Source organism: Protopterus annectens, chromosome 4.part1 (assembly GCF_019279795.1).
Source record: "Protopterus annectens isolate FY-2018-M chromosome 4.part1, PAN1.0, whole genome shotgun sequence".
Taxonomy (NCBI): Eukaryota; Metazoa; Chordata; order Ceratodontiformes; family Protopteridae; genus Protopterus; species Protopterus annectens.
In genome coordinates, this window is record NC_056734.1 from 110,587,086 (window position 1) to 110,610,138 (window position 23,053).

A 23,053-nucleotide genomic window follows, 5' to 3' on the forward strand; every position below is an offset into this window, starting at 1 on the left:
AGAAAGTACTCTTATTTTTAAAAACATCTGCATTAACATTTTAGCAGCTTCAGACAAACTCTTCTTGTCACTAAAAAACAACTTTAGAGCAATGTTCCTTGCAAACATTCTGAGATCGGTGAAAGTTTCTGCCAAAACACTCGGTTGTGACGGAATGAACTTTAACCCTTTATTTAACAGAGACAAGTCAGAATCAGACAAAATATAATTAGAATAATTAAACACCAAGCCAGTCAGTTTAGAGTTCTTTTCTGTTGCCATTACCTGTCCTGTGAATACTTTCGTTTCCTCGGTCCCCGGCTTATTGATCTCCCTCTGTTGAATCGATCCTTCTTGATTGGAAAAGGGCCATCAGTAGGTTTGTTGAAAATAATGGTGTTGCGTCTAATCGTGCCTGTCCTTTCAGGGTCGTCAGCGTACCAACGCCTGTTGATTCGGGGGTGGAGTGCTGTAGTTCTGACTCTCTATGTGTTGTTGCCTTCTCACATCGCTTGGTTCAGTAGTACAGGAAACGGCTCCAGACAATGGCGCCAAATTTAAATCAGTAGTTCTTCCTGCTTCCGGTTCTCCGCTTTGTGAATGAATGTTACGATCAATTCTAGTATTATTGGCCTCATTTACTCTGGGCCAAACAAAGATGTTACCCATTCTGAAGTCTTGAACATCTCTGGCTAATTTTCTTTCTTTTATATTCTTTAGTTTATCGCTGTAAATATTAATCTGTGCACAGATGTTATTGAGCTTCCTTATGCATGTCTCTGATTTAAAACGGTCAGTTATATCTTTATACAAACTGTCTATTCTCTTTTATAGCTCAGCTTCAATAGGTTCAAAATGTTCTAATAATAGATTAATGTACTTGAAACCAAGCTCTAAGTTAATTTCTTGCCATTTTTTAAGCAAAGCAGGGTATAATTGACCATAAGTAGGCATGCACAGAACGCATGCCTCTCGGTATAACCTTAAAGTGGTTACACGCTTGTAAATGTTTCCTTTGCCAAGACAGTCTCTGGAGTTTATAAAATTATTCTCTAACTCTTTAGTTAGTTCATGAAACTCAGTCATATTCTCATCACCAACATTAGTTGTTATTATTGTGCTCACCGTTTCTGAGAAGTTCAGATTCAGCAAAGGATTGTTTTTTTGTGGTAGAAAAGCATCAATGTTAAGCATATTCAATTTCACCTCCTCCGGGTTGTAGTCCAATTCCACTTCAGTATTCTCCATAGCGTGGAGGTAACGATACAAAACAGCAAACACCAAAAAAGTAGAATAATATCGTTAGCTCCCAAAGTATCCTTCAGCAAAAATTCTGGAAACAACGTAGTAAAAATAAACTGCAAGGATACACCACGAGAAAAGATGAGTAAAATCTTGCTTTATTCCAGTAAAAGCATGAAGTAGGATAAAGCTTTTCGCTTATGCACGCTTCATCAGATCAATTAAATTAAATTAAAACAGTTCTTATATAGTAAAATTCATCCAATAAAATTCATCCAATAAAATTGTTAGCTTCAAATTGAACTAATTAATCAATTAGAACCTTATAACATTAAATTTCTAAAGCTGAAACCAAACAGATAAATTTTACTAAGCTTCCTGCATCGTATAAATTCACATTCAGTGATCGCAAAACAAGCCTTTTCTTATTCTATTATTAAGAGAACACATATAATTTTCTTTCAATAAGTGACATTAATCATACATTTATATAATATATTTGCGTAGAAATCATGTTAAATATTCAAGTTGTTTAGAACTCAGATGGATGTGCATTTAAAGCACCAGTTCCCATTAATTACAGTTTGTTGAGAAGTCTTCCTTCATCCCGTAATGGACAGTCTCAGTAAAATCACTTCAATATGCATAAACAAATTTTACATGATGTCATTTGTTAAACCATTTCCAATGCATAAGGTATGCCAATAATATGTCAGGCTTATACATTAATAATTAATTTCCACTAATTTTTTTGAGAATTTCTGAGAAAGACAAATGTCTAAAGGTCATAAACTATATACATCAAATCTTTTCCAATAAGAATGGATCAAACTAACAGACCATAATAGTCAAATGTCACTTCATTCATATGTACCATATCTCTTAGTTCTATATTCTATATTTCATCATTCATTAAAGAGGCAAATAAAATTAAGACTGGCATCATGACAATTGATGTATTAACAATAAATATAATAAAAATAACAGACAGGCTAAATATGATAAATATGGTGTGATAAATATAAATATAATCAAGCTAATGAATAATGCATAATACAACATTGATCTATCATGTCTAAAAAGACTGTGTGTCTAAAAAGACTGTGTGATTTTCCTTGCTATTTTCCTCTAAATAAGAGGCATTTCAATAGTGAACATGATAAAAATATTAAATTAAAATATTAAAATAATATTGAAAGTATATTACAGTAACAATATATAAAAAAATCTAAAAATATATATTGATTAATTTATCTATTTACAGAATATTAAGCCATTAATTCTGAATAAGGACATCTTACCTAAAAGATAACCATATATATTCAAAGTAAATGAAACAACACGCAGAGAGTAAGAATATTGAAATATATAAATGAATATCGCCCTATGCTCTGCAAAACATTTATAGAATGTTACCCCTTCCTTCTATAACAACATCACTAATAATGATATACATTCTAGTTAGATTATTATGACTCCCACAATAAAATAAAATAAAACAAAAAAGTAAACTATAAATATAGTACAAAACCTTATTTTATTTTATTTCTATTTCATTCTTATCTTATTGTAGCATATCAAACTTCAGTACTTTTACTCATCAGATTTTGGTGTAAATATTCCTATTTCCATAAAACACTAGAGTCAAAAGATCCTAGTAGTAATCATCAGCACTATGGTACTATCTCTTTTCAAGAATAGGCTTCAAGGACACATAATTATTGATTCCTGGTTCCTTATGTGCTCCGGATTTAAAAATCCAGCCTAACTCTATTTTCAGTAGATGGTTAACATTGTCACCCAATCTATTGCTCATTCTCACTACTTGCAATACCCTGAATTTAAACTCATGTGTAGGATTGAAATTAATATGTTTCGCCAGTGCATTTAATTCATTCCTTTTGAATGTCGTATGTGTGATTGTAAATACGTTCTTTTAATTTTCTTTTGTTAATCCAATATAGAAAGCTTCACAAGAAGTACAATTAAGCCATATAAATCAAATTAGCGATGTTACAGTCAGCATGTGTTCTTGGTTTAAATTCAAAAAAACCATGTGGATGTCGATAATCTTGTGTAGTATTTATAAATTTACACATGTTACAGCTTACAGGGGAAAGTCCCCCATAGTGCATCATTACTATGTTCACTCATATCACTAAAGCTTCTCGAAAAAATATCTTTCAGGTTGTCACATGTCTTAAACATAAAAGTAGGTTTCTGTCCCACTAAAATTCTAATATCATCCATCATAGTCAGAATATTCCAGTTCTTGGTTATTACTTTCCTAATGTGTGCATTGTCATTCGTATATTTCATTAAGTAAGCTATTTTATTGCTATTTTTATCCCTTTCACTATATTCTGTTATATATTTAAATCTATCATAGCCTGTTTCCATATTTCTCTTTACTGTGTCTTTTTGATTCATATCTTTTCGGTTCAAAAATGAAAATATAATATCATCTCTTATCTCCTTAATCAAATTGTAATTATAACCTCTTTCTGTAAATATTTGTACCATATTATCGGCTTCCTTTTTTAATATTAGTGGATCCTTACATAATTTAGTCAGTCTTAAAATTGACCTTTCATTATCCCTGTAAAAGTATGTCTGGGATGCATACTGCTTTGTTCTAACATATTATTCTTCCAGCATTTCTTTCTAAAGATCTTCGAGGTCAAATTGCCTTCTTTATTAAAATATAAGTTCACATCCAAGTAATTAATACTTTCTCTAGAATATTCAAATGTAAATTTCAGAAATTCTGTGGTGGATTCCAAATATGTAATAAATTGCTGTAATTCTACGACTGTCCCATTCCAAAATAACACCATGTCATCAACAAATCTTCTATAAAAACATATTTTTTCCATCCAAATACTATCAAATAAACATGATTTTTCCCAGAAATATAGGACCAGATTCGTGAATACGCACATGGGGTGCCCATGGCAACACCCCATGTTTGAAGATAATATTTATTATTAAATAAAAATACATTATTATATAACACCAAATCAAGCAATTGGCTTATCAATATTTGTCTATCTGCAGAAAAATCACTTTCATTCATCATGATTTCACGAATGGCTTGCAGCCCATATTCATTTGGTATGCAAGTGAACAAATTACATATATCTAATGTCACTAATATTAATTTACCTGAAATCATTTGGTCTTGTGGGATTAAATCTATCCCTTGTAAAAGATTTTGTGTGTCTCTTAGAATAGTATCTATTTTGTCAACAATAGGTCTAAGCATTTTTTCTAAAAATATTGAAAGGTTGTAAGTGGCCCAGTTTCTCCCAGAAACTATAGGTCTCATTGGTATAGGTTTAACCTCCTTATGTATTTTGGGCAAACCTTTTAAAGTTGGTATCAGTGGCTCCTGAATGTACAAAAAATCATACATTTCACTGCTGATTTGGCGACACATGAGTAAATCATACAAGTTATTTTTTATATTACTAATTATTTTAATAACTTGCCCTAGGACCAACTCACTATAACTGTTTGTGGAGTTAAGAGATGTATCAATGTTTTAATATATTCTTCTGTATTCAATATTACTACTCCGCCACCTTTATCAGCGGAGGTAATCAAGATGTTATTATTTCTCCTCAATTCCTGAAGTGAATAATACTCATTTCTGTCTAAGTTACAAAACTTGTTGCTAACATGCTTTAAAGAATAAAATTTATACAGGTCATTCTCACATGACTTTACAAAACATTCTACCATGGCTGGTAGTTGAGGAGAGAAAGTACTCTTATTTTTAAAAACATCTGCATTAACATTTTTAGCAGCTTCAGACAAACTCTTCTTGTCACTAAAAAACAACTTTAGAGCAATGTTCCTTGCAAACATTCTGAGATCGGTGAAAGTTTCTGCCAAAACACTCGGTTGTGACGGAATGAACTTTAACCCTTTATTTAACAGAGACAAGTCAGAATCAGACAAAATATAATTAGAATAATTAAACACCAAGCCAGTCAGTTTAGAGTTCTTTTCTGTTGCCCGTACCTGTCCTGTGAATACTTTCGTTTTCTCGGTCCCCGGCTTATTGATCTCCCTCTGTTGAATCGATCCTTCTTGATTGGAAAAGGGCCATCAGTAGGTTTGTTGAAAATAATGGTGTTGCGTCTAATCGTGCCTGTCCTTCCAGGGACGCCAGCGTGTACCAACGCCTGTTGATTCGGGGGTGGAGTGCTGTAGTTCTGACTCTCTATGTGTTGTTGCCTTCTCACATCGCTTGGTTCAGTAGTACAGGAAACGGCTCCAGACAATGGCGCCAAATTTAAATCAGTAGTTCTTCCTGCTTCCGGTTCTCCACTTTGTGAATGAATGTTACGATCAATTCTAGTATTATTGGCCTCATTTACTCTGGGCCAAACAAAGATGTTACCCATTCTGAAGTCTTGAACATCTCTGGCTAATTTTCTTTCTTTTATATTCTTTAGTTTATCGCTGTAAATATTAATCTGTGCACAGATGTTATTGAGCTTCCTTATGCATGTCTCTGATTTAAAACGGTCAGTTATATCTTTATACAAACTGTCTATTCTCTTTTGTAGCTCAGCTTCAATAGGTTCAAAATGTTCTAATAATAGATTAATGTACTTGAAACCAAGCTCTAAGTTCATTTCTTGCCATTTTTTAAGCAAAGCAGGGTATAATTGACCATAAGTAGGCATGCACAGAACGCGCATGCCTCTCGGTATAACCTTAAAGTGGTTACACGCTTGTAAATGTTTCCTTTGCCAAGACAGTCTCTGGAGTTTATAAAAATTATTCTCTAACTCTTTAGTTAGTTCATGAAACTCAGTCATATTCTCATCACCAACATTAGTTGTTATTATTGTGCTCACCGTTTCTGAGAAGTTCAGATTCAGCAAAGGATTGTTTTTTTGTGGTAGAAAAGCATCAATGTTAAGCATATTCAATTTCACCTCGGGTTGTAGTCCAATTCCACTTCAGTATTCTCCATAGCGTGGAGGTAACGATACAAAACAGCAAACACCAAAAAAGTAGAATAATATCGTTAGCTCCCAAAGTATCCTTCAGCAAAATTCTGGAAACAACGTAGTAAAAATAAACTGCAAGGATACACCACGAGAAAAGATGAGTAAAATCTTGCTTTATTCCAGTAAAACCGTGAAGTAGGATAAAGCGCTTTATGCTCGCTTCATCAGATCAATTAAATTAAATTAAAACAGTTCTTATATAGTAAAATTCATCCAATAAAATTCATCCAATAAAATTGTTAGCTTCAAATTGAACTAATTAATCAATTAGAACCTTATAACATTAAATTTCTAAAGCTGAAACCAAACAGATAAATTTTACTAAGCTTCCTGCATCGTATAAATTCACATTCAGTGATGTAAAACAAGCCTTTTCTTATTCTATTATTAAGAGAACACATATAATTTTCTTTCAATAAGTGACATTAATCATACATTTATATAATATATTTGCGTAGAAATCATGTTAAATATTCAAGTTGTTTAGAACTCAGATGGATGTGCATTTAAAGCACCAGTTCCCATTAATTACAGTTTGTTGAGAAGTCTTCCTTCATCCCGTAATGGACAGTCTCAGTAAAATCACTTCAATATGCATAAACAAATTTTACATGATGTCATTTGTTAAACCATTTCGCCAATGCATAAGGTATGCCAATAATATGTCAGGCTTATACATTAATAATTAATTTCCACTAATTTTTTTGAGAATTTCTGAGAAAGACAAATGTCTAAAGGTCATAAACTATATACATCAAATCTTTTCCAATAAGAATGGATCAAACTAACAGACCATAATAGTCAAATGTCACTTCATTCATATGTACCACATCTCTTAGTTCTATATTCTATATTTCATCATTCATTAAAGAGGCAAATAAAATTAAGACTGGCATCATGACAATTGATGTATTAACAATAAATATAATAAAAATAACAGACAGGCTAAATATGATAAATATGGTGTGATAAATATAAATATAATCAAGCTAATGAATAATGCATAATACAACATTGATCTATCATGTCTAAAAAGACTGTGTGTCTAAAAGACTGTGTGATTTTCCTTGCTATTTTCCTCTAAATAAGAGGCATTTCAATAGTGAACATGATAAAAATATTAAATTAAAATATTAAAATAATATTGAAAGTATATTACAGTAACAATATATAAAAAAATCTAAAATATATATTGATTAATTTATCTATTTACAGAATATTAAGCCATTAATTCTGAATAAGGACATCTTACCTAAAAGATAACCATATATATTCAAAGTAAATGAAACAACACGCAGAGAGTAAGAATATTGAAATATATAAATGAATATCCCTATGCTCTGCAAAACATTTATAGAATGTTACCCCTTCCTTCTATAACAACATCACTAATAATGATATACATTCTAGTTACATTATTATGACTCCCACAATAAAATAAAATAAAACAAAAAAGTAAACTATAAATATAGTAAAAACCTTATTTTATTTTATTTCTATTTCATTCTTATCTTATTGTAGCATATCAAACTTCAGTACTTTTACTCTTATCAGATTTTGGTGTAAATATTCCTATTTCCATAAAACACTAGAGTCAAAAGATCCTAGTAGTAATCATCAGCACTATGGTACTATCTCTTTTCAAGAATAGGCTTCAAGGACACATAATTATTGATTCCTGGTTCCTTATGTGCTCGGATTTAAAAATCCAGCCTAACTCTATTTTCAGTAGATGGTTAACATTGTCACCCAATCTATTGCTCATTCTCACTACTTGCAATACCCTGAATTTAAACTCATGTGTAGGATTGAAATTAATATGTTTACAGTGCATTTAATTCATTCCTTTTCTTGAATGTCGTATGTGTGATTGTAAATACGTTCTTTTAATTTTCTTTTGTTAATCCAATATAGAAAGCTTCACAAGAAGTACAATTAAGCCATATAAATCAAATTAGCGCTGTTACAGTCAGCATGTGTTCTTGGTTTAAATTCAAAAAAACCATGTGGATGTCGATAATCTTGTGTAGTATTTATAAATTTACACATGTTACAGCGCTTACAGGGGAAAGTCCCCCATAGTGCATCATTACTATGTTCACTCATATCACTAAAGCTTCTCGAAAAAATATCTTTCAGGTTGTCACATGTCTTAAACATAAAAGTAGGTTTCTGTCCCACTAAAATTCTAATATCATCCATCATAGTCAGAATATTCCAGTTCTTGGTTATTACTTTCCTAATGTGTGCATTGTCATTCGTATATTTCATTAAGTAAGCTATTTTATTGCTATTTTTATCCCTTTCACTATATTCTGTTATATATTTAAATCTATCATAGCCTGTTTCCATATTTCTCTTTACTGTGTCTTTTTGATTCATATCTTTTCGGTTCAAAAATGAAAATATAATATCATCTCTTATCTCCTTAATCAAATTGTAATTATAACCTCTTTCTGTAAATATTTGTACCATATTATCGGCTTCCTTTTTTAATATTAGTGGATCCTTACATAATTTAGTCAGTCTTAAAAATTGACCTTTCATTATCCCTGTAAAAGTATGTCTGGGATGCATACTGCTTTGTTCTAACATATTATTCTTCCAGCATTTCTTTCTAAAGATCTTCGAGGTCAAATTGCCTTCTTTATTAAAATATAAGTTCACATCCAAGTAATTAATACTTTCTCTAGAATATTCAAATGTAAATTTCAGAAATTCTGTGGTGGATTCCAAATATGTAATAAATTGCTGTAATTCTACGACTGTCCCATTCCAAAATAACACCACGTCATCAACAAATCTTCTATAAAAACATATTTTTTCCATCCAAATACTATCAAATAAACATGATTTTTCCCAGAAATATAGGACCAGATTCGCGTAAGAATTCGCACATGGGGTGCCCATGGCAACACCCCATGTTTGAAGATAATATTTATTATTAAATAAAAATACATTATTATATAACACCAAATCAAGCAATTGGCTTATCAATATTTGTCTATCTGCAGAAAAATCACTTTCATTCATCATGATTTCACGAATGGCTTGCAGCCCATATTCATTTGGTATGCAAGTGAACAAATTACATATATCTAATGTCACTAATATTAATTTACCTGAAATCATTTGGTCTTGTGGGATTAAATCTATCCCTTGTAAAAGATTTTGTGTGTCTCTTAGAATAGTATCTATTTTGTCAACAATAGGTCTAAGCATTTTTTCTAAAAATATTGAAAGGTTGTAAGTGGCCCAGTTTCTCCCAGAAACTATAGGTCTCATTGGTATAGGTTTAACCTCCTTATGTATTTTGGGCAAACCTTTTAAAGTTGGTATCAGTGGCTCCTGAATGTACAAAAAATCATACATTTCACTGCTGATTTGGCGACACATGAGTAAATCATACAAGTTATTTTTTATATTACTAATTATTTTAATAACTTGCCCTAGGACCAACTCACTATAACTGTTTGTGGAGTTAAGAGATGTATCAATGTTTTTAATATATTCTTCTGTATTCAATATTACTACTCCGCCACCTTTATCAGCGGAGGTAATCAAGATGTTATTATTTCTCCTCAATTCCTGAAGTGAATAATACTCATTTCTGTCTAAGTTACAAAACTTGTTGCTAACATGCTTTAAAGAATAAAATTTATACAGGTCATTCTCACATGACTTTACAAAACATTCTACCATGGCTGGTAGTTGAGGAGAGAAAGTACTCTTATTTTTAAAAACATCTGCATTAACATTTTTAGCAGCTTCAGACAAACTCTTCTTGTCACTAAAAAACAACTTTAGAGCAATGTTCCTTGCAAACATTCTGAGATCGGTGAAAGTTTCTGCCAAAACACTCGGTTGTGACGGAATGAACTTTAACCCTTTATTTAACAGAGACAAGTCAGAATCAGACAAAATATAATTAGAATAATTAAACACCAAGCCAGTCAGTTTAGAGTTCTTTTCTGTTGCCCGTACCTGTCCTGTGAATACTTTCGTTTTCTCGGTCCCCGGCTTATTGATCTCCCTCTGTTGAATCGATCCTTCTTGATTGGAAAAGGGCCATCAGTAGGTTTGTTGAAAATAATGGTGTTGCGTCTAATCGTGCCTGTCCTTTCAGGGTCGTCAGCGTGTACCAACGCCTGTTGATTCGGGGGTGGAGTGCTGTAGTTCTGACTCTCTATGTGTTGTTGCCTTCTCACATCGCTTGGTTCAGTAGTACAGGAAACGGCTCCAGACAATGGCGCCAAATTTAAATCAGTAGTTCTTCCTGCTTCCGGTTCTCCGCTTTGTGAATGAATGTTACGATCAATTCTAGTATTATTGGCCTCATTTACTCTGGGCCAAACAAAGATGTTACCCATTCTGAAGTCTTGAACATCTCTGGCTAATTTTCTTTCTTTTATATTCTTTAGTTTATCGCTGTAAATATTAATCTGTGCACAGATGTTATTGAGCTTCCTTATGCATGTCTCTGATTTAAAACGGTCAGTTATATCTTTATACAAACTGTCTATTCTCTTTTGTAGCTCAGCTTCAATAGGTTCAAAATGTTCTAATAATAGATTAATGTACTTGAAACCAAGCTCTAAGTTAATTTCTTGCCATTTTTTAAGCAAAGCAGGGTATAATTGACCATAAGTAGGCATGCACAGAACGCGCATGCCTCTCGGTATAACCTTAAAGTGGTTACACGCTTGTAAATGTTTCCTTTGCCAAGACAGTCTCTGGAGTTTATAAAAATTATTCTCTAACTCTTTAGTTAGTTCATGAAACTCAGTCATATTCTCATCACCAACATTAGTTGTTATTATTGTGCTCACCGTTTCTGAGAAGTTCAGATTCAGCAAAGGATTGTTTTTTTGTGGTAGAAAAGCATCAATGTTAAGCATATTCAATTTCACCTCCGGGTTGTAGTCCAATTCCACTTCAGTATTCTCCATAGCGTGGAGGTAACGATACAAAACAGCAAACACCAAAAAAGTAGAATAATATCGTTAGCTCCCAAAGTATCCTTCAGCAAAAATTCTGGAAACAACGTAGTAAAAATAAACTGCAAGGATACACCACGAGAAAAGATGAGTAAAATCTTGCTTTATTCCAGTAAAAACGTGAAGTAGGATAAGCGCTTTCGCGTGCGCTATGCACGCTTCATCAGATCAATTAAATTAAATTAAAACAGTTCTTATATAGTAAAATTCATCCAATAAAATTCATCCAATAAAATTGTTAGCTTCAAATTGAACTAATTAATCAATTAGAACCTTATAACATTAAATTTCTAAAGCTGAAACCAAACAGATAAATTTTACTAAGCTTCCTGCATCGTATAAATTCACATTCAGTGATCGCAAAACAAGCCTTTTCTTATTCTATTATTAAGAGAACACATATAATTTTCTTTCAATAAGTGACATTAATCATACATTTATATAATATATTTGCGTAGAAATCATGTTAAATATTCAAGTTGTTTAGAACTCAGATGGATGTGCATTTAAAGCACCAGTTCCCATTAATTACAGTTTGTTGGGAAGTCTTCCTTCATCCCGTAATGGACAGTCTCAGTAAAATCACTTCAATATGCATAAACAAATTTTACATGATGTCATTTGTTAAACCATTTCGCCAATGCATAAGGTATGCCAATAATATGTCAGGCTTATACATTAATAATTAATTTCCACTAATTTTTTTGAGAATTTCTGAGAAAGACAAATGTCTAAAGGTCATAAACTATATACATCAAATCTTTTCCAATAAGAATGGATCAAACTAACAGACCATAATAGTCAAATGTCACTTCATTCATATGTACCATATCTCTTAGTTCTATATTCTATATTTCATCATTCATTAAAGAGGCAAATAAAATTAAGACTGGCATCATGACAATTGATGTATTAACAATAAATATAATAAAAATAACAGACAGGCTAAATATGATAAATATGGTGTGATAAATATAAATATAATCCCCGATAACCTCTTCTGTGCTTAGTGGATTGCCACCTATATGGTAACTAGGGGTAACCTTGTTTTTCCCGAAGGGAATGACTATGCATTTTTTGGCGTTTAACTTTAGGCCATGGCTCTGGCACCAGTTATCCGTTTCTATGAGACCCTTCTGAAGGATGTCTGTGTCAGATGGGTTTTCAACTGTGGTGCCCAGTTTGCAGTCATCTGCAAACTTTGTCAGCCATAATCCTCCTGTGTTTGCCTGTACTTCTGAAAAGTAAATGCCGAACAAGAGTGGGCCCAGGACTGAGCCCTGTGGCACACCACTTGTGACAGGCTTGGAGTCTGACATGGCGCCAGCAACTCTGACCCTGTGGGTTCTGTCACTTAGCCAGTTTGCAACCCATCTTGTGATGTATGGGTTTACGTTTAAGCTGGTGAGTTTTTCAATGATACCTGAGTGGGGTATTGTGTCGAAAGCCTTTGCCAGGTCAAGGTAGGCTGTGTGGACTGCCTTGCCCTCGTCAATGGCCTTGGTGACTGTTTCGAAAAAGTCAACCAAGTTTAAAAGGCATGATCTGCCCCTGACAAAGCCAAACTGGGTTGGATCTAACGTCTGTAAGTCCCCTATGTCTTTTTTTATGAGTTCCATTATGATCCTCTCCATAGCTTTGCAGACCAGGCTTGTTAAGCTAATGGGACGGTAGTTTCCGGGGTCGGTGGAGGCACCTCCTTTGTGAAGTGGGACCACCGTTGCCGTACACCACTCCTTGGGTACGTATCCTGAGGTGAGACTAAGATTAAATAGTTGCCCTAACTGCGGGTTTAATTCCTCATTGAGTTCATGGAGCACACAACCAGGGACATCATCTGGTCCCATGGATGCTGTGTTTTTCGCCTTAGAGAGAGCAGTTCTCACCTGAGCATTTGAGATGTTTGGGGGACAACAGTCCTCTGGTATAGATATCTCTCCTTTTGGGGGGGGGGGAGAAATTTGCACTGAACCTGTCAGCCAGTATGTTGGCAATGTCTGTAGGTTCCGTGATTTTTACATCATTTTGCACTAATTCTGAGCATATCTGGGAGTTTCCTCCCAGGTTTCTAACATAGCTAAAAAAGGCCTCGTGATTGTCTTTTGAGTCCTTAGCGATTTTTCTCTCAAAATTTGCCTTGGATGCTTTTATGAGAGATCTCAGTTTTTTACTTATAATGATCAAGGGTGTCTTCCCTTTTACGGATTTTGCTCTATCTTGTAGTAGCTTTTTCCTTTTGTTGTAAAGCTCATCAATTCTCTGCGCTGCCCTTTGGATTGTCTACTGCGCCCAGGGTCTTCACCAAGTGCCTGGCTCCAGTAGTAGCTTATTGCAGACTCAAGGGAATTCAAATTTACCCTTATCTGGACAATTGTCTTATTCAGGCAGACAGCAAGGATGTCTTACTCCAGCATCTGGAATTTGTTCAGAAACTTCTCAAGTTCCTGGGATTCACTGTAAACATAAAAAAGTCAAATTTGACACCATCGCAACAGATAACTTTTCTGGATGCTCTTCTAAACACTACAACCCAGATGGCATTTCTGACATACGAAAAACAATTACAGCTGGCTTCAACTTTCAAAACCTTGGCAACATTAGCTATCTGCAAGGAAATTCCTGCAGGCTTTGGGTTACATGGCCTCCTGCATCCTTCTCGTACCATATGCAAGACTACATATGAGGAAAATACAGTGGTACCTAAAAAGTGTATGGTCTCAGCATTGCCACAGTTTAGACATACAGATCACCGTCCTGCCTTGTCTTCAAAAGGAATTCCTTTGGTGGTCCAAGGCATGTACTCTCAACAAAGGGAAACCCTTCAGTCTGCCTCCAGTCAGTCAGACACTAACCACGGACAACTCAGATTATGCATGGGGAGCCCATTTGCAGGGCAACTGTCTGCAGGGCCTTTGGACAAAGGATCAGAAGCACCTGCATATCAATTTAAAGGAAATGCTAGCCGTTCAGAACGCTCTATTGGCCTTCAGGAATCTTCTACAACCAGGGCAACTGCTGATACGGACAGACAACACCACAGTTATGTGGTACATAAACAAGCAAGGGGGGGTCACATTCCTATCCCCTTTGCAGACTAGCCATGAATCTATGGAACACAGCTCTAGCTTGCAAATTGGAACTTCAAGCTCAGTTTCTACCAGGGAAGCAAAACTTCCTGGCAGACAGTCTGAGCAGAAACCTGTCGGACCCACACGAATGGATGCTGGACACCGGAATATTCAAGATGATTACAGCATTCTGGGGATGTCCTCACATAGACCTCTTTGCATCCCACCTCAATCATCAACTACAGATTTTTTGCACCAGGACATTCCACGAACTAGCTTGGAAAGTGGATGCACTATCATTCAGTTGGAGAAACCTCTCGGGGTATGCCTTCCCGCCTCTACCTCTTCTTCCACGGGTGTTATTAAAGATCAAACAGGACAAGCCCAAGATGATAATTTTGCTGGCCTCAAATTGGCCTCGACAGTTTTGGTACCCAACACTGAAAAACCTTTCTCTGGAGCCCCCTTGGGTTTTACCACAGACTCCGAACCTTCTGTCCCAACACCAGGGTCAGGTTCTGCACTCCCATGTCAAAACCCTCAGCCTGGCGGCCTGGTTAATCCAGGGTCTATGATTCATTCTCTCCTACCCAAGCAGGTTATAGATGTCATTTTAGAAGCCAGACGGCCTAGCACTAGAAAATCTTATGCAGGAAAATGGAAAAGATTTTGCTCCTGGATGCAGGCTCAGGATTCGGATCCTCTTATTTTTGACATTCCTCTGATTTTACTTTACCTGGCAGACCTCTTATATAAGGGTCTCTCTTTTTCTTCCATAAAGATACATGCCTCTGCTATTTCTGCTCATTATAATACAGACCCTCCAATCTTTTCCCACCAGCTCATGAGACAGTTTCTCAGAGGAGCTAAGAACCTAACGCCCCCTAGATCTCCACCCATTCCTGCCTGAGATCTCAACTATGTTCTGGAAAAACTCACCTTACCTCCTTTTGAGCCTGCTGCCACATCTGACATCAAGTTTTTATCTTGGAAGACAGCCATCCTTTTAGCTCTGACCTCTGCCAGGAGAGTTTCGGAGTTGCAAGCTCCCATGGCTGTGGAACCTTATATTATTTTTCATCAAGACAGGGTGTCTTTAAGGACTAATCCTACTTTCATGCCTAAGGTGGTTTCCAAAGTGGCTTTAAATCAAACTATTCACTTGCCAACTTTTTTCCCCAGTCCTCAAAATAAGGGGGAAAGGATCTTGCATTCCTTGGATGTACACAGACAACTACGTTTTTACCTGGACAGAACCAAGGACATCAGGAAATCAGAACAATTGTTTGTTTCTTATGCTTCAAGTTCCCAAGGGAAAGCCATTTCAAAACAGACCATTTCAAAATGGATTGCTCATGGAATCAGATTTTGTTATTCACACCATGGAAAGCAAATCCCAGGGAGTATAAGGACTCACTCTACCAGAGCTGCTGCCACTTCAGCTGCCTTCCTCACGGGAGTTTCTACCAAGGACATTTTGGAAGCTGCAACTTGGAGTTCAGTGCATACTTTTTCTAAGCACTACAATCTACCTCTCTACTCTAAGTCTAGGGCAGGCTTTGCTTCTGCAGTCTTGCAGGGCCTTTTAGCCGCCCCCTCTACTTTATGACCACCTCCCTTTTATTCTGCTTTGGGATTCAACCCTACAGTCATGACTGCAACAGTGAAACATGATGAACATAGTACAGTTGTGTACATTTACCATAAATGTAGATGTTCGAGTGTCTTCACTGTTGCAGTCTGGGTTACCCTCCCTCCTGTCCCCTCTTATTTTTTCTTTTGTGTGGTTCCCTTCTTCACCCTTCTTCTGAGGTGTATTTGCAAAGGGTATGGGATCTTACTCATTTTGGACCACCTGATTTCTGGGGCAAGAAAAACTGGAGAACATGGCGTCGGCTGTCAGCTTTGTACTCCTGGCGCTCTGACGTCAGGGAAAATGGCTGAGCAGCCGACGCCGGACCCAGACTTTGGGATTCTGGCTGACCGAGGACTGCCTGCTGGCAGGGGAGAACCCTACAGTCATGACTGCAACAGTGAAGACATTTGAACATCTACATTTATGGTAAATGTACACAACTGTACTTTCCTTAGTCCTGATCCTATCCCATCCCTTTCACTGTTTCTAACCGATAACTGGTGTTGGATTAATTTGAACACCTTGGTGAAGTTCAGGTAGACCACATCAACAACACTGCTGTCATGATGTCCTATAATCCAGTCTTAAAGCTATATCAGGTTTGCCTGACAACTTTTTCTAGTTGTGAACCCACATTGGTTTTTGTCCTGTAGGAAAGCAGCCCGCCTTTTCCCTCAAGATCTTCCTTTTCCACTGCTGTTAGGCTAATACATTTATAGTTCCTTGAGTTTTTTACCCCCCCCCCATTTTTTTTACAAGGCTACCACAGTTGCAACTGCTGTCTTCAAGTCCTCGGGTACTTCCATAGTGTCTGTTGCTCTGTCAAAATCTCCATCAGTGGAATCTGATCTGGCAGCACATAGGCCTGATTCTTGAAGACTCTGGGAAACACTCTCTGTGGCCCTGTGATTGTTCATCCATTATTAAAGCTAGTTTCCTCTTATCATCTTTCTAGCCTGGTGTCTTTCCACTGTATTCTCCTCTGTATTCTGTCTCCCTTCTGGCATGGCACCAATCATTTGCTTTATAAAGACTGAGTGAAGCATTCATTTGTTCATTTAATCTGCTTTTTCAGTTGGTGGTCTCCCTACAATTTTTGCTTATTTTGGCCAGGTTAGTGTCTCATGTTCTTCTTTCTGTTTTATGTATAATGAAGACTTTATTCCGCCATCTTACAACTGTCCTTTAGCATTCTACTTTTCTATCCTCACCACCTCTGTTTGCTTCTTTGTATGGTGCACCCAGCTTTTCTCTTCCATCCCTCACATGCCCTTTATGCATAGCCCTGAATACTGCATTCTTGATCCATTCCCAGAACCTGTTTTACTCCCTTAATTTGTCCCCATTCCTTAACTTGTAACTCACATTTATCTTCCCATTTCAACAGCATCCACTTCCCTGAAATTCCACACTGCCACTACTGTAGTCTTTGTGTTGTGTTATCCTTTGTCTCCACTCTAAGTGGCTCTGTGGTATCATCATTGTCAGTTAGTGGCACATAGTGGCACTTTCACCTGGACATCCCTGATGCCCTCCACTTTGATTTGGATCACATAAAGAATTCTGTCCTTTCTGGTACCATCATGTACCAGTTGGCTGAACTCTCTTATGGTTCTGGACTACTTAATTTTACACTATTGATATTTTTAAACAAACAACTTTATTAATTCGTCACATTGTTAATTTGTAACATAAAGTTACAGTTCTACTCTCCATTGTTTTGTACATGCATTATACATACAATTTCCATCTTAGCTCTATTAATTTATTCTTGTGCATTGGAGTATACTCTTACAGTTTTCATTTCCTATCAACCTACTTATTTTAATCATTTGTTTGAGCATTATTTTGTATATGATGATAACCAAATGCACCATTTATTATGAAAAAGTACTTCCTCCATCTTTTAATGATCCCAACTCTAGGTCTTTTATTTTCTTTACAATATTCAGTACTTAATTTGCAACTGGTTTAACCTTTGATTTCTACTTTTGCGTTCATAGGTGCATAGTTCATTACTAGGCTAAATGCCTTTCCTTTTCAGGACATTTTAAGCCTACTCATTTATCCTATTTGAGAATCAAATCTTGTACGTTGTGTTTACAAGGTAAAACCAGTTAATAAAACCTTGCTATGTCTCAACGAATCTAAACCTAGGGATCAACTCAGTAGCATCATCTCCTTAATTAATATAATATGTTCCACCAACATCTGTGTCATGACATTCTGTAGGGAGTCTTTAAACTCTGAGAACTTCACACATTCCATAAAGTGTCCCCAGTTGCTTCTCTTATTCCCTTCATATTTCTAACATCTGCTCTGCACTTCAAGGCAAAGTCCTTTGAAGTATACTGGGAGTATAAAAGTACCTGTGTAAACATTTCCATTCAAATATCCTAAATCATTTGAATGTCATAGCATACCTAGAGGCCTTATACATTTCCTCTATTGCTGTTTTGTAATTTCTCATTCTAATCCTCCCTCCCAATCTTTTTTAATCTCCTCTGATTTTTTTTTATATAATCATTGTACAACATTTTGTTTGCCTTACTAATTATCCCTTTAGCAATAGCATCTTCTGTTCTTGATTCCATTAAGGTCTTTCAGCTGATGTTCTCCCCAATGCACACACTACTTTACTGTTTATCATGAACTGTTGATAGAATACACAGAAGACATTCTTTGAATTGCAGGTCAAACACATGCTCAATTTCTACCTGTTTTGTCCCTTTTCCTTTCCAACTTATTTGCTTCTGATAGGACCGCTCCTTTTTCAGTTTCCTCCAGTTTGTTACTGTCTTATCTTTTCTGATATGTATACCCTTATCTGTATGTATACCTATTAGCAAATCTCCTTTCTCCATGCCTCTTATTGGTTTAGCCTTTATAATGTTATCTGATATATAGCTTGCACCCTCTGTCTTTCTTTCTCTCTCTTAATAAATTATATATATATATATATATATATATATATATATATATATATATATATATATATGAGTCTTACTTCTATAGCTATAAAGTACCTCTTCAATCAGGTAATCCTCAACCACTATGCTCAACAGGAAGAATCAATTTATTCCCACCTTTGCTCTTGCCATCTTCCCTTCCCAAATAAATCCCTTCAACTCTTTATTAATTATTGTCAACAGTTTTTCCTCTGACTAATAAAAGTATGCCTGACCTATGTATGGGGCCAAAGGAAGGAGAAATATTTTCATTGCCAGTATCATATTGTGCATATCCATGGCTATTAGTTTCCAGTCTCTTATATTTTAGTAATATTCTGCTTTGTCTCTTCCCACTGATCCTTAGCTGTCACAGTGGAGTCCTTTTTAATCCATTCCACTAAATATTTCTTTGTTTTTTGTCCCCGTATATATGCGTAATGTAGAACTAATTCATTTGTTGACACATAATTTATTGCCATAGTCTTTTTACTTTCATGTAATATATACAGTGAAATATTTTAATCTGTCTTAAAATATTCCACAACATACCACTGTCTGATTCAAGATTTGTTGAGTATAAAGTAATATCATCCACAAACAAAGCTATATTTTCTTGGCTACAACACCAGTTATAGCCCTAAATTTTTGAGTATCTTATCCTTTCAGCTAAAAATTCCATGTATATAACAAATAAGAGAAAGGAAAGTGGACATGGTCACTCTATTTAAACTCATTGTTAGAAAGGACACATCTCATCTTAGTTTTTGCCTAGAATCCATCATGTATTATTTTAGCTTAATTATACTATTTGGAGATGCACATGTTAACATTGCCCTACTTGTATATTCCTAGCCAAGCCTATCAAATACTTTCTCTGCAGTCAAACAATTGAATGACAATGGAGTATTTAATATTCTGATTAGCTCTGAATCATCATCATATTAAAGTTATCAAATGTTTGTCTTCCTTCCACAAAACTACATTGATCCATATCTATCAGCTTTGGTAACATTTTTGTTGTTTAATTTACACAAAAAAACTCTGTAATCATGATTTAGAATCAAAATTCATTTTCTGCTACTTCTGTACCCTGGAGGTTGGAACCTTACTGTCTACTTCTAGAAGATTCAAATGACACCTGTTCTGTTTTACCACTCCTTCAGTCTCTCATCTACTTCCGTTAATGTGTTTTAGGACTAATGTATTGTATCAGTCTACCAATATTATAGGTTCATAGGTGTTTACTTGGTTAACGATCACAAGGGCCTTTTTAAGCCTAGCCATACATCCCAAATCTCTGACAAATTCTGATACCCTTGATAAGTGTAAGCATGGGCCTGGGAGATGAACCATTTACAGGTTACCTCTGTCCATTAGAGACATATGTGCCAAACCAGGGATGAATTTAGAGTTTCCCATCCAATTGTCCAAGTTGCACTTGAATTGAGTTAGGGAGGAACTCTGCTTCACATGGATGGGGAGCCTGCCCCATAGATGGGGTAGTCTTTGGGATACATGCCTGTTTCTCCAGGCGGTCCTATTTATATCACAGGCAAGGTTTATGTCTTTAGAATGGGTAATTCTGGTGCTGTTTGTTTTGTGGATATGCAGGAGGTCCATCAGAGTGGGGTATGAGAATGCCCTGTATGACATGCATAGATCTCCCCTCAAAAGCCTGTAGGAAACAGAATACAGAGATAGGGCCTTGCGGTGGTCTGCATAGGACATATTACTTACGCCCTATATTCTTTTAATGAGGAACCTCTGTGGATGTTCCAGTTGTTGGATATGCCTGCTTAGGTACATACCAAAGGGGACAATTGTACTCAATGATAGGTCTGATGAATGCCAAATACAGTGGAACAATGACTTCTTTGGACTTAGATGCCATACCTTTGTTTATAAGTTGCGCAACATAGAATGATTTTCTCACCACTGTAGACACGTGATGATCAAAGGCTAGATTACTATCTATGTGTGTCCCTAAGTCCCTGATTACTGGGTCAACTCTAAGGGGTGTGTTGTCAATATGATGGTTACCAGGGATGGATGACTTCCCAAAGGATACTGTTATGTATTTCTTGGCATTTAGTTTTAGTCCATTGCTGTGATACTGATTGTTTGTCTGTGTCAGCCCCTCCTGGAGAGCATTTTTGACAGTGTGAGATTCAATGACAGCTCCTAATTTGCAATCATCTGCAAATTTAGTTAGCCTCAGTCTCTTCAGCAGAGTGCTCACCATATCTTCTGAACCTGCTTACTCTCTGTGGCCCCCTTTATAGGCTGGTGGTCCTCCTGTTCTTTGACCTTAAATGTGATGTCCTGTTTTATGCAGATTGCTAATTTTCCTCCATTGGCTATCTTTCATGAACATCCTTTACCCAGGCACCTGCATGTCCTACTCTTTCTTTGTCACTGGCTCACTACCCCTGCTGCCGCCTCATTTTTCTGCCAAGACTCTTTGCACTGCATAGTAATACTAACCAGCCATTGTCCAAGACCCCCTTGTTTGTTTCTTTGCCGTGTTCTCTGTCCTTTCTTGGTTTTCATTCTACTGGTTGAGTACCTACCACCTCTGTGTCCCTTCTTGCCTTCTTTCTGCTAGCTGAGTACCTGCTGTCTTTTCTGTATCACTGATGCACCTTCTCTCTTTCACCTAAACATGGCAGTGAATCTGAAAGTTTGAAACAGATGTTGAGAGATACCTTTATTAGATGCCTTTGATTGATTAATTACAAAATTAAAGATGATCCAAACACCATAGACTTTAGTTGACCATGCAGATATGTTACTGTACTCTCCTTGTGTTCATTTATGTACAGTTGTGTAAAGCAGAGGTTTTTTTTTTGTTTGTTTGTTTTGGGGGGAGGGGCATCACAGGTACGGAAAAACATTAGCTTAGAATATAAATTTACAAGGCATTTTACTAAATATTTTTTTAACTAGGCCTACATAAATCAGCTTTCCAGCATTCTCTGTGGTATGTGGCATTACTTTAAAATATTTGATTATCTATTTTAATAAATGTATAATCTTTTTCCCTTTTCTATAGTATCTTTTCCATATTTTATGCCTCCAAGTTTAGTTTCTTATCATTGCTTTTTCATACTCTCTCTACCTTATTGCATTAACTTACTCTTCCTGTTCTTTACTACTGTCACTAAATCAGGCCCAGCCTTGTGCATAGGCAGACTAAGTAACAACCTAGGGCGCTCTGCTTGTAGGGCATCTCTTTTCCCATTTATTTCTTTATTTCACTATTTATTTCTTTATTTTTATACTAAATTCCTCACCAGGGGGAAACGTGTCCACAGCACAGCGAGTAGTCCAAAGTGGTCAGCATAGCTCTCAACTGAACAGAATTTCACAGAATGTCCAGATTTTTGTCTCATATTTTTGGTCTGTTCCTCATAAAATTTGTGGTTTTCTGGCAAATCACTGGGATGATCTGTCGATTGAAGTCACTAAATAATGGCATACATTTGAAATGTCCTTCTTCTCTCATGTTGCAGTATTCATAACCTTTGGGTTAACCTTCGTTTAGCCACCCAAATGTCCATCCAGTATACAAAAGCTTTGGTCACCGCAAGGTATGTGGGAAGTCTGATGTTGGCCGTAGGATACGTGGGCCATAACAGTGATGTCTGCATGTACTTTCCTCAGAACTTCTCTGCCGCCAGTCGAACGTCAGCTCATTCTGCCATCTCTACTGTCGGATCTTGCGATTTAAAGATAAGTACCCCATTGGGGCCTTTTTTCTTGTTCTTCTTTGGTGACTGCATGCCTGCCCAGGTTCATGTCACCCAGAAAAGGAAAGTGTAAGTGCAGATGTCACATCCCACATAAGGACGCCCACAACCTGTGTCTGTTCTGCCTAGGGCCCAACCATGACCATGTGGCCTGCACGATTTGTCAGGCTTATATCCCGAAGACTCTTTGCAGCCATGTGCATGCCCTTAATATCTGTCTAGAGAACCAGTGTCTCAAATGTTTCAATCTTGTGATGGAAGGGCTGTCCAGCCATACCTCCGAAACAGTGAAAAAGAAGGCCAAAGTTACCAGGCCTGAGCCTACTGCTGCACCTCTTTCACCCGACGTTCCTCCTGTGGCTGGGGTATGCCTGGAGGGACATACCGATCCAGATGACTTGGGT